The 17915-nt window shown below is 35.7% G+C and overlaps 1 long non-coding RNA gene across 2 annotated transcripts in view; it reads left to right on the top strand.

Annotated features, from left to right (window-relative positions):
• The first annotated feature begins 354 nt into the window (after nt 1–354).
• LOC116592934 overlaps nt 355–17915 on the top strand; it is a 91165-nt gene continuing 73604 nt past the window's right edge. Inside the window, exons 1-2 of one of the 2 annotated variants that reach the window (XR_004286661.1) lie at nt 355–422; nt 2136–2168. This is a non-coding gene — a long non-coding RNA (uncharacterized LOC116592934). Of the gene's footprint in view, nt 423–2135; nt 2169–7546; nt 7625–17915 lie in introns of those variants that run through there. The other variant, XR_004286662.1, reaches the window with a different exon arrangement.

The following is a 17915-nucleotide window of genomic DNA, read 5'->3' as shown; positions in this document are numbered from 1 at the left end:
AGAAGAGTCTCTCAAGCTTGTCTACCACATAAGTGATTTTGCCCCTCTGCAGTGTTGTTACTATTTTAATTTCTACTTCTACTCATGTATAAGATATTTATTACATTATTTACTTCAGTAGAGCTTTTAAATTTTTTTCTACTTATGTCTTAGGACTTAATTATTTTCAAATCACATTTCTCTACATACATATAGAAATAATTATTTTTGTAGCTTTACTGTGTATTATATCTTCATATAAATCTTCCATGAAAATGGTTTTATCTTTATTATTAACTACAATATTTATATCTTTCTTTGTTGCAGAACCTTTGTATTTGTCCATTTTCAAATTTTTAACAATCATTAAAAAAAACTGAGAAACAATAACAAACATTTAAATGGTGAATTCCACTGAAAAGAATTGACTTAGGAAATGAAGGGTAAGCATCTGCTGCACAATAAAAAGTAAAGCAGTTGAACTGCAACATTTAAATATGCAAAATAAAATTTTTTTTTTAACCTAAAGATAAGATAAGGAAGAAGATCCTAAGGTCTTATTTATACACGGGCATTTTTAGTAGTATACAAGTGTGAGAAATCATTTGGGTTTAAAAAGAAGTTAGAAGTGGAAATTTCTAAGGCAAACCTTAAGAATGTGGATGTTTAGATGTTTTTTGTTTTTCTAACTCCTTCTTATTTATTAGAAGTGGAGAAATGATTATAAATGAGCACTGAAACAAAATGTGGATATACCTGTTGCCACCACTGTAGGAAAAATAAATTTATTCTGAAAGTCCTTGTAAACAGTCAATAGAAAAATGCGTTCAGAAAACCATGTTAGAACTTGAGGTGCAAATTTTCTAATCTGGAGATATTCAGAGTCTAGTTGGGGGCTGATAGCTACAAACATTCAATAAGTACTTATAATGTGGTATCTTCTCTTTCTCTCTTCCTCTCCCTACCCAGTATATGGGAAAATGATTTATACAAATGGTATATATAATTATATGCCTGTATATATAATTTATCTCTATATATTATATATCTTGGCATAAAGAGGGAAAATGAGCCATCTATATATATAAAATGAAGTCGGTAACAAAGATAATATTTGGGTGAAATATTTTGCCTTTTTAGTTTTCTCTAGAACCCAGAAGCCATTGGATCCCTGAAATTTTAAACCCAAACTCAGATATACCAATAATTGCATACCAAGGGCCCACTAGTAGCTAAGCATCTGATACACAACAGCATACGAAAGTTGGGAAGGTGATAAAAATGGTGCAAATGGGTTCCCCATTTCTTTTCCAAGAAAAACCTCCTAATGGGCTGCTGATGAGCTAATCAGGTCAAGTGCTCTCTGAGTTGCCTCTTTATACAGAGTCAGCAAGCATAACATTTTGTTAACCTATTGACACAGAGGAAATTTGTTTTCCATATGACCTTTTACAGTAACTACTCAAAATTACTTTCTCTTCAGCTAACAAAGTTAATGAGTAATTTATCCATCTTTAACACTCACAGACAGGAGCATTTAAAATTTTTGTTTTTATTCCTGATCATTTGGTTTTCTTTTTTAGCCATTACTTCTTTCCCTAGGAAAAAAGTTTTAATTTTTACTGAAAATTTGCAGTTGTGGTTTAGAGAGTAATATTCTTGAACTATCTGGAACCAGTCACATAGTCACAAAATAATTTGTTATTTTGCAAATATTACATTCATAGATGTTGAAACGGTCCCATAGTTTTATGATACATAGAAATATTATTAAGAATTTGTAACCCTTTGTATAAGATAGAAAAAAGTTTAACTTTGGGCTACATATAAACAAAGTGTTTCCTAAGGAATAGTTATTAAAAATACATGGGGCATTTTAAATTTGAGAATAAACTCTTTTCCAAAATGGAAAAGTAATTATGGGTCTTTGTTATTATTCCTTATTAAATCTTGATTCTGAAAAATTTTACTCACCAAAATTTTGCTAAATGTTTTCAATCAAATTACTAAATTTCTTAAAAATAATAGCACTTTATTCTGAATTATTCTCAAGTCCATCCTTTTAACTGATTCAAACTGACCTTTTCCTAAATAGGTCCAAATTAGAAGTTTACTCTAGTAAACTTATTTTTAATGATTTTCTATATTTGTTCTAGCTACAAAGATGGACCTCCAATTCAGTTCCAAAGGTAAGCCTACTTTTAGTTGTTGGATCATTTTTTTTTTAAATTTCTTTTCAGCATAACAGTATTCATTGTTTTTGCACCACACCCAGTGCTCCATGCAATACATGCCCTCCTTAATACCTACCATGTGGTTCCTCCAACCTCCCACCCCCCGCCCCTTCAAAATCCTTAGGTTGTTTTTCAGAGTCATAGTTTCTCATGGTTCACCTCCCCTTCCAATTTCCCTCAACTCCCTTCTCCTCTCCATCTCCATATGTCCTTCATGTTATTTGTTATGCTCCACAAATAAATGAAACCATATGATACTTGACTCTCTCTGCTTGACTTATTTCACTCAGCATAATCTCTTCCAGTCCCGCCCATGTTGCTACAAAAGCTGGGTATTCAAAACAGGAAAAAATATACAGTGGAAAAAAGACAGTATCTTCAATAAATGGTGTTGGAAAAACTGGACAGCTATATGTAGAAGAATGAAACTCGACCATTCTCTTACACCATACACAAAGATTAACTCAAAATGGATGAAAGACCTCAGTGTGAGACAGGAATCCATCAGAATCCTAGAGGAGAACATAGGCAGTAACCTCTTCGATATCAGCCACAGCAACTTCTTTCAAGATATGTCTCCAAAGACAAAGGAAACAAAAACGAAAATGAACTTTTGGGACTTCATCAAGATCAAAAGCTTCTGCACAGCAAAGGAAACAGTCAAGAAAACAAAGAGGCAACCCACAGAATGGGAGAAGATATTTGCAAATGACAGTACAGACAAAAGGTTGATATCCAGGATCTATAAAGAACTCCTCAAACTCAACACACAAAACAGATAATCATATAAAAAAATGGGCAGAAGATATGAACAGACAGTTCTCCAATGAAGACATACAAATGACTATCAGACACATGAAAAAATGTTCATCATCACTAGCCATCCGGGAGATTCAAATTAAAACCACATTGAGATACCACCTTACACCAGTTAGAATGGCCAAAATTAGCAAGACAGGAAACAACATGTGTTGGAGAGGATGTGGAGAAAGGGGAACCCTCTTACACTGTTGGTGGGAATGCAAGTTGGTGCAGCCACTTTGAGAACAGTGTGGAGATTCCTTAAGAAATTAAAAAAAGAGCTTCCCTATGACCCTGCAATTGCACTACTGGGTATTTACCCAAAAGATACAGATGTAGTGAAAAGAAGGGCCATCTGTACCCCAATGTTTATAGCAGCAATGGCCACAATTGCCAAACTGTGGAAAGAACCAAGATGCCCTTCAACAGACGAATGGCTAAGGAAGATGTGGTCCACATACACTATGGAGTATTATGCCTCCATCAGAAAGGATGAATACCCAACTTTTGTAGCAACATGGACGGGACTGGAAGAGATTATGCTGAGTGAAATAAGTCAAGCAGAGAGAGTCAATTGTCATATGGTTTCACTTATTTGTGGAGCATAGCAAACAGCATGGAGGACAAGGGGAGTTAGAGAGGAGAAGGGAGTTGAGGGAAATTGGAAGGGGAGGTGAACCATGAGAGACTATGGATTCTGAAAAACAATCTGAGGGATTTAAAGGGGCAGGGAGTGGGAGGTTGGGAGAACCAGGTGGTGAGTATTAGAGAGGGCATGGATTGCATGGAGCACTGGGTGTGGTGCAAAAACAATGAATACTGTTATGCTGAAAATAAATAAAAATAAATTAAAAAAAAAAGAACTGTAAAATCTGTTTCCTGACCATACCCTGAACTTAACATTTTTGCTGGTACATAATGTGGATATGTTATAATTGATTTTTCATTTCAGATTTTATTTTTTTTTTTACAAATCATATGCATGTCAAAAATATTATGAGCTCAGAAGTGAAGGATATCTCTATTTGGAATAATTTCTACTGTTCTGTTTGTGTGCTTTCTATCTGTCCCACCTTATATGTTTCTTGTTAATCTTTTTAAAATATTGATTGGATGTTTTTTCTTCACTCATTTTTCTCTACAGATTTGAAAGTTAAATATTCTGTATCTTTTCTTTTATTGGTTACTTTCACATTTCCAGGTGCCTGCTTATCAAAATCTTAAATTACAATTTCACTCCTTTTAAACAATGATCTTATTAAACCTATAAATCTTATTATGACCTTCCTGACATATATGTAATTTTTATTAGAAATCAGTGTTCTACCCTGTTTTAAACCCCCCAAAAAGTATTGTGTTATGCATTCAATATTGTTTATATTTACCCACATGTTTACCACTTCCTTTTTTCTTTAATCCCTTTTGCATCTTCCATGTGGAATTGGTTTCCTTTTGCCTGCAATACATCTGTTGAATTTTTTAGAAGAGTATCTTTTGACACAAACTCTCTCAGTTTTCCTCATCTGAAAATACTTCTTTCTCTATTTCATTCTTCAGAGTTATTTTTGCTAAGTTTATAATTCTAGATTGGTAGACATATTCTCTCACCACACTGAAATATCCCATGGTTTTCTGGCTTCCGTTGTTGTTCTTTAGAAGTCAATTGTCAACCTAATTATCTTTCCTTTCCTTCTGATAGCTTTTAAGATTTTTCTGGTAGTCAGTGGCATTATGTACTTTAAGCTAGATAATCTAGCTTAAATATAAATCTTTATATTTATTATGCCTTGGATTCATGAGTCTGAAATTGATGTTTTCCATCAGGTCAGAAAATATCTCATTCTTTTTCTCTTCAGATACTGCCTCTACCCATTCTTTCTCCTCTATCCCTAGAACTCCAATTATTTAAATTGTATTAGATTTTTGGTCTCTGTTCTTTCTGTCTTTTTTCTATTTTCTCTTTCTCTCACTGTATTGCATTCTGGATAAATTCTTCAGATCCATCATCTAGTTCACTATCTTCTTGGAAGTATCTAATTATCCATTAAACATAACAACTATTTTTATTTTAATATTTTTTTCATTTCTGAATAATTTATTTTATTTTTTAAGTCTACTTGTTTAATTTTATAGCACTTTATATTTTATCCTTTTATCATTTTTAAAAGACCCATTTATTTATTCTAAGGGGAGAGCATGAGCAGGAAGAGCAGAGGGAGAGAGAATCTCAAGCAAACTGCGCTCTGAGCCTGGAGCCTGACTCGAGGCTTGATCTAGTGGCCCTGAAATCACAATCCAAACTGAAACTAAGAGTTGGACTGTGCCATCTGGGTGCCCCTTAATCTTTCCTTTTTTAAAAGTACATATTTTAAAAATGCTAAATAGCCATTTTATTATCTGTCCGATAAATCCAGTACCTAAAAGTTTTGCTGGTGGTTTCACCTTTTTCTTTTTTTTTTTTTAAACTATGGTGTTCATTCATATTGTACTGTTTCCTCCTGTGTTTGTGATTTTTGACTGTGGGCTCCCATTCTTTGGAATGTCATCTGCAGTATTCACTGAAACCTCACTTGAGAGTGGATAGCATTTTTGCATTTGTTTTTTTCCAAGTTACTGAGGAAACTAATAACCTGGGTCACCTTTAGATTTTATTTATTTATTTGACAGAGAGAGGTCACAAGTAGGCGGAGAGGCAGGCAGATAGAGAGAGAGAGAGGGAAGCAGGCTCCCTGCTGAGCAGAGAGCCTGACACGGGACTTGATCCCAGGACCCTGAGATCATGACCTGAGCCGAAGGCAGCAGCTTACCCCACTGAGCCACCCAGGTGCCCCTGGGACACCTTTAAATGGAAGTACCACTAATAGCCTTTTTGAACTACCTAGATGATATGATTTTAGCTTGCAAATGCCTCTGAACTGATTTGTTAAAATTATTGGGAAAACCTCCTTTCCCATAAACTCACTGCCAAGTTGTAAGACAAGTAATTTTTCTTGTTGTCTTCTTCCAGTTATTCCTTTAGTTGGAGATTTAGCCCACTGAAAGTCTATGCTGGGATAATCATCAATTAAACCTCCCACCTTGAGGGGCACCTAGGTGGCTCAGTTAGTTAAGGGTCTCCCTGCCTTCAGCTCAGGTCATGATCTCAGGGTCCTGGGATAGAGGCCCACATTGGGCTCCTCTCAGCAGGGAGCCTTCTTCGCCCTCTGCCTGCTGCTCCCTCTGCTTATATTCTCTCTTTGACAAATAAAAAGTAAACCTCTGACCTTGAGTGGTTTTGCCTCCTGCCAGTATGTCTTCAACACCAACACTCTGTGAAAATTGAATTTCAAGTTCACTTGAATTTGGCAAATATTTTTAATAAATAACTATCTGAATAACATATAATGCCTATGTCTGAGGATAACATTAAAATTCTTGTGTTTCTTTAACATTTTGATAAAAAAAAAAGTTGGGTATTCATCCTTTCTGATGGAGGCATAATACTCCATAGTGTATATGGACCACATCTTCCTTAGCCATTCGTCTGTTGAAGGGCATCTTGGTTCTTTCCACAGTTTGGCAATTGTGGCCATTGCTGCTATAAACATTGGGGTACAGATGGCCCTTCTTTTCACTACATCTGTATCTTTTGGGTAAATACCCAGTAGTGCAATTGCAGGGTCATAGGGAAGCTCTTTTTTTAATTTCTTAAGGAATCTCCACACTGTTCTCAAAGTGGCTGCACCAACTTGCATTCCCACCAACAGTGTAAGAGGGTTCCCCTTTCTCCACATCCTCTCCAACACATGTTGTTTCCTGTCTTGCTAATTTTGGCCATTCTAACTGGTGTAAGGTGTTGGATCAATTTTAAATACTTTTTAGGGAATGAGATTATGTATATTTCCTCTGCAGACTGTTCTAACATGTACTTTCCTATGAATATTATTTAGGCATCATTAAATCTATTTACCTCTCCAATTTTCAGAGAAAAATTCAAGCTCACTCACATTTCATTTATCATGAATAAGCAAACGGGCTATTATTTTAACATTTTCCATTAAAATAAATATATAACAATATTATTTTACACTTGTTAGAAAAACTCTATAGACTTGAAAGAACCTTGAGCATTCTGGATTATCATCAGCAAATGGCCACTCTTCCTTTTGGAAGCTGTTCCTTGTCCTTAAAAAGTGTATTGCTTTAATCGCAAGTCATTAAACTGGTTTTAGTGACTCACAAATTTTATCAAGAGCAATATTTCTTCTAGTTGAATATGCAAAGTGAGTTTTTATTCTTGTTATGTTTGATTAGGTACATTAAGAATTCTTATAATGGAACTAGTTAAGACATTATTAAATATTCTTGTAATGGGGAAGTGACTTCTTTATGAAGCAGACAGTAATGTTTAAGTAATAACTACTGTTGTTATTAAATACTCATACAAGGTTTTTTTCCCCCTAAACTTTAAATTAATTGTGGGGGATGGTGAGTAAGGTCTTTTTACTTTAATTATTTATAGATCCAAACACCCAACAGTCATAATATCTTTTAGTTTCTTTAAAGCAGAAAAACATAGGCCTTGCATGGAAATTCTTAAGGAATGTCAAAGAGCTGGTCCTGTTGGAAAGGTTAGTAGTTATAGAAAAATATTTCAAAAACATAAATGCAGCAGTTTCAAACATGGTTTAGTGCCCAAAATAACTTCTTGGTTTTTTTTTTTTTTTAACATAAATATCAACTGCCACTGTGTAACTGAGTTACAAACACATTTGAATTCAGGAATTTTTATACTGAAATATTTCTCTGTGAACAAATCCCATCTCACCAAACAGAAAGATTTTGTTACTGTTTGTGTATTTTAAAAGCGAGAAAGCCTTGTATTACACAGAACTCCATCGGGTATTTTATGTATCTGTGTACTTTCTTATTCCATTCCCCTTCTCATATTTGTGTTTCTCAAAATATCTAGGACAGCATTTTTTCATGCTTGCATATACTTAAGAATATAGCATAGTGGTTAAAAACTTGGATTCTGTAGCCAGACCGCCTGAGTTCAAATCTTGTTCTGCAACCTTTAAGTATATTACTTTTGCAATTCTTTCAAAACTCCTGTGCCTCAGTTTTCTTGTCTGTATACCAGGAGTTGCATTAAATATTTGTGGATTAAGGTAACATTTGTAAAGCACTTAAAATAGTGCCTGGCACATAGAAGCTCTTAATAAATGTTAGGGTTTTGTTTGTTTGTTTTTAGAGAGAGAGAGCGAGTGAACACAGGAGCAGTGGGGATGGGGAAGGGGCAGAGGGAAAGAAAGAGAGAATCTCAAGCAGCCTCTGCCATGGCAGAGCTCAGTCTCACGACCCTGAGATCATGACCCAAGCCAAAATCAATAGTTGGATACTTAACCAACAGAGTCGCCCAGGTACCCTGGTAGCTGTTATTTTTAATAACATTTATTAAGTATTTAATAAGTATTTATCAAGCACCTGTTATACTGATACTGTGCTATACAAATGCTAGAAATGTCACAATGAAGAAGACAGGCATATTTACAGTTTAGTGTAAGAATCAGACAAATACACAGGTCATTATAATACTGTAACCACTATGTAGTGTAGGGTGCTGCAGTTGCTTAGTGGAAGACACTGTACCTAGACTAAAAAAATCAGGATAGTTTTTTTGGACCAACTCTAAGCAGGTATCTGAAGGATGGGTAGGAGCTTGCATGTGATAGTGAATGGGGTGAAGGAATAGAGTTGTAAGTGGACAGGATATCCAGAGGGCCCATTATGAGAAACTTACACAGGGAGAGAGAACATGGCATATCTAAAGCCTTAAAGAGGCTTAGTTAAATGTACTATATGGTTCAGGGCAGATGTAGTACACAAGACCACTTTATTCTGAGAACAAGGTGTCATTGAAGAGGCATAAAAGGAGAGTCTCATGTTCTGAGTTTAGTTTTTTAAAGATCCATATAATTCCAGTATAGGCCAGGTAGTGGAGTGAGTTAAAAATGGATACAGGGTGGCCAGTTCATAACATCTAGAGGATTGTCCTGGCTATGAACTCTAGTACAATGTTAAACAAAGAGGCATGAGTGGACATCCTCATCTTATTCCTCATCTGAAGGGGAAAACAGTCTTTCATCATTAAGTGTGATGTCAGCTCTAATTTTTTGGTAGATGCCCTTTATCAAGGTGAGGAATTTCCCTTGTATTCCTAGTTTGTTAAGTGTTGTTTAATCATGGTTACTGTCAAATGCATAATGTGTCTATTGATGTGGCTCTTGGTTTTTAGTCAAAGGATATAGTGTATTACATTGGTTTTTGGATGTTAAGCCAACCTTACATTTATGGGATGAATCTCACTAGATCCTGGTGTATGATTTTTTTTTTTTTTTATATGTTGCTAGACTTTGTTTACTTGTACTTTGTTGAGGAATTTTGCATCCATATTCCTAAGAACGTTGATCTATAGTTTTCTTGTTATGTCTTTGTCTGCTTTTCACATCAAAGTAATACTGGATTTACTAAATGAGTTGGGAAGTGTTTCCCTTTTAAAGAGTTTGTGAGAATTGGTATTGATTCTTTAAGTATTTGATAGAATACACCAATAATGCCAGTGATGCCTGGGCCTTTTTTTTATATGTGGGCTTTTTTGATTAATAATTACTTCTCTTTACTTTGATATGGATATATGCAGATTATGTATAATTTTTCTTGAACCAGTATGTGTGTGGCTATGTGTGTGTGTGTGTGTGTGTGTGTGTATATATATATATATATATATATATATATACATATTCATAGCATTCCTTACTAATCTTTTTTTAATTTTTGTTAAGTCAGTAATAACATCTTTTTCAATTCTGATTTTGGTAGTTTGAGTCTTCTCTTTTTTTTTCTTGGCCAACCTAACTAGAGTTTATCAATTTGTCAATCTTTTCAAACATTGATTTTCTCTATTATTTTACCATTCTCTATTTCACTAATGTTTATTATTTCCTTCCTTCTTCTTTCTTTAGGTTAGGTTGCTCTTCTTTTTCTAGTGTTTTATGGTGTAAGGTAGGGTTATTGATTTTTGGTTTTTCTTTCTTTTTAATTTAGACTTTTAAAATTATAAATTTGCCTCTGAATACCACTTTAGATGTCTCTTTAAAGTTTTTGTATGTTGTGTCTTCATTTTCTCAATTTATTTTATAATTTTCCCTTTGATTTCATCGTTGATCAAGAGGTTAGTTGGGAAAGTGTTGTTGAATTTTCACATTATTTGTGAAGTTTGTGTTTCCAAATTTTCTCCTGTTATTGATTTCTAATTTTATTCCATTGTGAACAGAGAGATATTTTGCATTTTTTTCTATCATTTTAAGTGTGTCGAAGTTTGTTTTATAGCTCAGTGTATGGCCTGTCCTAGAGAATGTTCTATGTGCATTTGAGAAGATTGTATATTTTGCTGCTGGTGGGTCACAGTCTATATATCTATTAGTGTGTCTAGCTGGCTTAGAGTGTTGTTCAAGTCTCCTATATCCTTGTGACTTTTCTGTCTAGTTGCTCTATCCATTATTGAAAGTCAAGTATTGAAGTTTCCAACTATTGAATTACCTGCTTTTGCCCTCATTTTGGTCAGATTTTTCTTTGTGTATTTTGGTGCTCTATTATTAGGTACATATACATTTATAATTGATGTATATTCCTTACTGATTGACCTCTTACCATTATAAAATGTTCTCCTTTATTTCTGGTCACATTTTTTTGTTTTAAGATCTATTTTGTCTTCTATTTGTTTTGCTACTTTAGCTTTCTTGTAATTATTGTCTGCATGATTTCTTTATCCATATATTTATTTTCAGTTTATTTATATTTTGAGTTTGAAGTGTAAGTCTTTCAGATAACATTAGATCATATTTGTTATCTATTCTGACAGTCTTGGGGCTTCTGATCAGATTGTTTAAACTATTCACAAGTGGGGAGCCTGGGTGGCTCAGTGGGTTAAAGCCTCTGCCTTCAGCTCGGGTCATGATCCCAGGGTCCTGAGATTGAGCCCCACATCAGGCTTTCTGCCCAGCAGAGAGCCTGCTTCACCTTCTTCTCTCTCTGCCTGCCTCTCTGCATGGTTGTGATCTCTGTCAAATAAATAAATAAAAATCTTAAAAAAAAATAAGCTATTCACAAGTAAAGTTATTGATATAGTTGGAATTATGTCTGTCATTTTACTTTTTATTTTCTATATGTGTCATGTCTTTTTGTTCCTCTATTCCTCTTTTAATTCTTTCTTTGGTATTAAGTGAATATGTTCCAATATAGCACTTTAATTTCCTTAATGATTTTTTTCCGCTATATTTTCTGAGTTATTTCCTTAGTGATTATTTTAGGGATTATTATATACACTGAAATTTATCAGAATCAGATTGAGATTATACTAACTTAATTCCAGTGAAATATAGAAGTGTTATTTCTCTATACCTCTACTTCTTCTTTCCCCTTTTTGTGGCATTATTATTATACATATTATATCCATAGATGTTGTAAACCCAACAATATGGTTGTTAAATTATTACTCTATATACTTTTATGTTTTTTTAAAGAAGCTGAGAGCAATTATGTGTGTGTGTGTATGTATTCTCATATGAGAAAGAACAAGTACATTTTTATAGTACATATATAGAGAGAGCAAGTTTACTTATATATATCCATCTATACCTATATATATATCTATGTATAGGTGTATATACCTTTTGTTATATTAGCCTCTTTATTTATCATTTCTGGTTCTCTTCATTTATTTCTGTGGATCTGAAATTACCATCTGACATCGTTTCCTTAGCCCAATACAACTGTACTCCCACTCATTGCCTTTGTTTTGTTATTGGAAAACCTATTACATTTCCTTATGTTATAGTATCAACAATACATTGTATACATGTTGTTTTTAAAGAAGAAATATGCTGTCTTTTATAATTACACTGTTACCTTCACAGAGTGTTTTTTGCTTTTTCATATAGATTCAGGTAACTGGTGGGAACGACTTGCAGCTTGAATATCTCTTAATACTTCTTTTTTTTTAAATTAAAATATAATGTATCTTTTGCCCCCAGGGCTACAGGTCTGTGAATAATCAGGCTTAAGCATTTCACAGCACTCACCATAGCACATATCCTCCCCAATGTCCATAACACAGACACCATATTCCTATCACCCACTCCCCAGTGACCCTCAGTTTGTTTCCTGAGATTGAGAGTCTCTTATGGTTTGTCTTCCTCCCAATTCCATCTTGTTTCATTTTTTTCCTCCCAACCCCACAACCTCCTGCCCAGCCTCTCAAACTCCTCATTTCAAAGGGATCATATGATAATTGTCTTTCTCTGATTGACTTATTTCACTTAGCCTAATACCCTCTAGTTCCATCCATGTCAATGCAAATGGCAAGATTTCACTTCTTTTGATGGCTGCATAGTATTCCATTGTATATATATACCACTTCTTCATCCATTCATCTGTTGATGTACATCAAGGTTTTTTCCATAGTTTCGCTATTGTGGACATTGCTGCTATAAATGTTTCAGTGGGGGGAGGAGTCAAGATGGCGGAGAAGTAGCAGGCTGAGACTACTTCAGCTAGCAGGAGATCAGCTAGATAGCTTATCTAAAGATTGCAAACACCTACAAAACCAATGGTAGATCGAAGAGAAGAAGAACAGCAATTCTAGAAACAGAAAATCAACCACAAAGCGATGGGAAGATAGACGCTGGGCGGAGGGGCCGGCTCCCGGCAAGCAGCGGAGCAACGGAGCACAAAATCAGGACTTTTAAAAGTCTGTTCCGCTGAGGGACATCGCTCCAGATGCTAAACCGGGGTGAAGCCCACGCGGGGTCAACGCGGCCTCAGGTCCCGCAGGGTCACAGAAGGATCGGGGGTGTCTGAGTGTCGCAGAGCTTGCAGGTATTAGAACCGGGAAGCCGGCTACAGAAACAGAGCCGAGGAGTGAGCTCCCAGCTTGGGGTTACCTTGAACCCGTCACAGGCTTGGTGAGCTCGGAGCGTGGCTGGAGGCCAGGGAGACGGGATTAATTGGGTGCTGTTCTCTGAGGGCGCACTGAGGATTGGAGTCCCAGGCTCTCGCCTCCTCTGGGCCGGAGACCGGGAGGCTGCCATTTTCATTCCCGTTCTCCAGAACTCTACGGAAAGTGCTCAGGGAACAAAAGCTCCCGAAAGCAAAACCAAGTGGATTACTCAGCCCAGCCCCTGGTAAGGGCGGTGCAATTCCGCCTGGGGCAAAGACACTTGAGGATCACTACAACAGGCCCCTCCCCAAGAAGATCAACAAGAAATCCAGCCAGGACCAAGTTCACCTACCAAGGAGTGCAGTTTCAATACCAAGGAGAGCAGCAGAATTCCAGAGGAGGAGAAAGCAATTTAGTCTTGCAGTTAATTTTTTTTTCTTTTTCAATTTTTTCCCCTTCTTCTGCTAAATTTTTTTAACCTTTACCCTTTTCTTTTTTAACTAGTTTATCTAATATATATATATATATATTTTCTTTTTTATACTTTTTCTTTATTTGTTTTTTAAATTTTTTTTATAATTTAAAAAAATTTTTAAAATTTTTTCAATTTTTTTTCCCTTTCTGAACCTCTTTTTATCCCCTTTCTCCCCCCTCACAATTTGGGATCTCTTCTGATTTGGTTAAAGCATATTTTCCTGGGATTGTTGCCACCCTTTTAGTATTTTACTTGCTCCTTCATATACTCTCATCTGGACAAAATGACAAGGCGAAAAAATTCACCACAAAAAAAAGAACAAGAGGCAGTACCGAAGACTAGGGACCTAATCAATACAAACATTGGTAATATGTCAGATCTAGAGTTCAGAATGATGATTCTCAAGGTTCTAGCCGGGCTTGAAAAAAGGCATGGAAGATATTAGAGAAGTCCTCTCAGGAGATATAAAAGCCTTGGAGAAATAAAAGAACTAAGATCTAACCAATGAAATAAAAAAAGCTATTAATGAGGTACACTCAAAAATGGAGGCTCTCACTGCTAGGATAAATGAGGCAGAAGAAAGAATTAGCGATACAGAAGACCAAATGACAGAGAATAAAGAAGCTGAGCAAAAGAGGGACAAACAGCTACTGGACCATGAGGGGAGAATTCGAGAGATAAGTGACACCATAAGACGAAACAACATTAGAGTAATTGGGATTCCAGAAGAAGAGGAAAGAGAGAGGGGAGCAGAAGGTATACTGGAGAGAATTATTGGAGAGAATTTCCCCAATATGGCAAAGGGAACAAACATCAAAATCCAGGAGGTGCAGAGAACCCCCCTCAAAATCAATAAGAATAGGTACACACCCCGCCACCTAATAGTAAAATTTACAAGTCTTAGTGACAAAGAGTAAATCCTGAAAGCAGCCCGGGAAAAAAAGTCTGTAACATACAATGGTAAAAATATTAGATTGACAGCAGACTTATCCACAGAGACCTGGCAGGCCAGAAAGAGCTGGAATGATATATTCAGAGCACTAAACGAGAAAAACATGTAGCCAAGAATACTATATCCAACTAGGCGATCATTGAAAATAGAAGGAGAGATTAAAAAGCTTCCAGGACAAACAAAAACTAAAAGAATTTGCAAGCACCAAACCAGCTCTACAGGAAATATCGAAAGGGGTCCTCTAAGCAAGGAGAGAGCCTAAAAGTAGTAGATCAGAAAGGAACAGAGACAGTCACCTTACAGGCAATACAATGGCACTAAATTCATATCTTTCAATAGTTACTCTGAATGTTAATGGGCTAAATGCCCCAATCAAAAGACACAGGGTATCAGAATGGATAAAAAAACAAAACCATCTATATGTTGCCTACAAGAAACTCATTTTAGACCTGAAGACACCTTAAAATGAGGGGGTGGAAAAGAATTTACCATGCTAATGGACATCAGAAGAAAGCAGGAGTGGCAATCCGTATATCAGATCAATTAGATTTTAAGCCAAAGACTATAATAAGAGATGAGGAAGGACACTATATCATACTCAAAGGATCTATCGAAAAAGAAGATCTAACAATTTTAAATATCTATGCCCCCAACGTGGGAGCAGCCAACTATATAAACCAATTAATAACAAAATCAAAGAAACACATCAACAATAATACAATAATAGTAGGGGACTTTAACACTCCCCTCACTGAAATGGACAGATCATCCAAGCAAAATATCAACAAGGAAATAAAGGCCTTAAATGACACACTGGGCCAGATGAACATCAAAGATATATTCAGAACATTTCATCCCAAATCAACAGAATACATATTCTTCTCTAGTGCACATGGAACATTCTACAGAATAGATCACATCCTTGGTCCTAAATCAGGTCTCAACCAATATCAAAAGATTGGGTTCATTCCCTGCATATTTTCAGGTCACAATGCTCTGAAGCTAGAACTCAATCACAAGAGGAAATTTGGAAAGAACCCAAATACATGGCGACTAAACAGCATCCTCCTAAAGAATGAATGGGTCAACCAGGAAATTAAAGAAGAATTGAAAAAATTCATGGAAACAAATGAAAATGAAAACACAACGGTTCAAAATCTGTGGGACACAAAAAGGCAGTCCTGAGAGGAAAATATATAGCAGTACAAGCCTTTCTCAAGAAAGAAGAAAGGTCTCAGGTACACAACCTAACCTTACACCTAAAGGAGCTGGAGAAAGAATAAGAAAGAAACCCTAAACCCAGCAGGAGAAGAGAAATCATAAAGATCGGAGCAGAAATCAATGACATAGAAACCAAAAAAACAATAGAACGAATCAATGAAAGTAGGAGCTGGTTCTTTGAACGAATTAATAAGATTGATAAACCCCTGGCCAGACTTATCAAAAAGAAAAGGGAAAGGACCCCAATTAATAAAATCATGAATGAAAGAGGAGAGATCACAACTAACACCAAAGAAATACAGACAATTATAAGAATATACTATGAATAACTCTATGCCAACAAATTTGACAATCTGGAAGAAATGGATGCATTCCTAGAGACATATAAACTACCACCACTGAACCAGGAAGAAATAGAAAGCCTGAACAGACCCAAACCAGTAAGGAGATTGAAACAGTCATCAAAAATCTCCAAACAAACAAAAGCCCATGGCCAGATGGCTTCCTGGGGGAATTCTACCAAACATTTAAAGAAGAACTAATTCCTATTCTCCTGAAACTGTTCCAAAAAATAGAAATGGAAGGAAAACTTCCAAACTCATTTTATGAGGCCAGCATCACCTTGATCCCAAAACCAGACAAGGATCCCATCAAAAAAGAGAACTACAGACTAATATCCTAGATGAACACAGATGCGAAAATTCTCACCAAAATACTAGCCAATAGGATTCAACAGTATATTAAAAGGATTATTCACCACGACCAAGTGGGATTTATTCCAGGGCTGCAAGGTTGGTTCAACATCCACAAATCAATCCATGTGATACAATACATCAATAAAAGAAAGAACATGAACCATATGATACTCTCAATAGATGCTGAAAAAACATTTGACAAAGTACAGAATCCCTTTCTGAATAAAACTCTTCAAAGTGTAGGGATAGAGGTACATACCTCAATATCATCAAAGCCATTTATGAAAAACCCACCACAAATATCATTCTCAATGGAGAAAAAGTGAAAGCTTTTCCACTAAGGTCAGGAACACGGCAGGGATGTCCATTATCACCACTGCTATTCAACATGGTACTAGAAGTCCTAGCCTCAGCAATCAGACAACAAAAAGAAATTAAAGGCACCCAAATTGGCAAAGAAGTCAAACTATCACTCTTTGCAGATGATATGATACTATATGTGGAAAACCCAAAAGGCTCCACTCCAAAACTGCTAGAACTTGTGCAGGAATTCAGTAAAGTGTCAGGATATAAAATCCATGCACAGAAATCAGTTGCATTTCTTTACACCAACAACAAGACAGAAGAAAGAGAAATTAAAGAGTCAATCCCATTTATAATTTCACCCAAAACCATAAGATACTTAGGAATAAACCTAACCAAAGAGGCAAAGAATCTATACTCAAAAAACTATAAAGTACTCATGAAAGAAATTGAGGAAGACACAAAGAAATGGAAAAATGTTCCATGCTCCTGGATTGGAAGAACAAATATTGTGAAAATATCTATGCTACCTAAAGCAATTTACACATTTAATGCAATCCATATCAAAATCCCATCCATTTTTTTTTCCAAAGAAATAGAACAAATAATCCTAAAATTTATGTGGAAGCAGAAAAGACCTTGAATAGCCAAAGGAATATTGAAAAAGAAAGCCAAAGTTGGTGGCATCACAATTCTGGACTTCAAGCTCTATTAAAAAGCTGTTATCATTAAGACAGTATGGTACTAGCACAACAGACACATAGATCAATGGAACAGAATAGAGAGCCCAGAAATAGACCCTCAACTCTATGATCAACTAATCTTTGACAAAGCAGGAAAGAATGTCCAATGGAAAAAAGACAGCCTCTTCAACAAATGGTGTTGGGAAAATTGGAAAGCCACATGCAGAAAAATGAAACTGGACCATTTCCTTATGTCACACATGAAAATAGACTCAAAATGGATGAAGGATCTCAATGTGAGAAATGAATCCATCAAAATCCTTGAGGAAAGCACAGGCAGCAACCTCTTCAACCTCAGCCGCAGCAACTTCTTCCTAGGAACATCGCCAAAAGCAAGGGGAGCAAGGGCAAAAATGAACTATTGGGATTTCATCAAGATCAAAAGCTTTTGCACAGCAAAGGAAACAGTTAACAAAACCAAAAGACAACTGACAGAATGGAAGAAGATACTTGCAAACGACATATCAGATAAAGGGCTAGTATCCAAAATCTATAAAGAGCTTAGCAAACTCAACACCCAAAGAACAAATAAT

The sequence above is a fragment of the Mustela erminea genome, chromosome 6 (genome assembly GCF_009829155.1).
Source record: "Mustela erminea isolate mMusErm1 chromosome 6, mMusErm1.Pri, whole genome shotgun sequence".
NCBI classification, from domain to species: Eukaryota; Metazoa; Chordata; class Mammalia; order Carnivora; family Mustelidae; genus Mustela; species Mustela erminea.
Note: the sequence above shows the minus strand (reverse complement) of the source record. Positions and strands in the feature narration are given on the sequence as shown.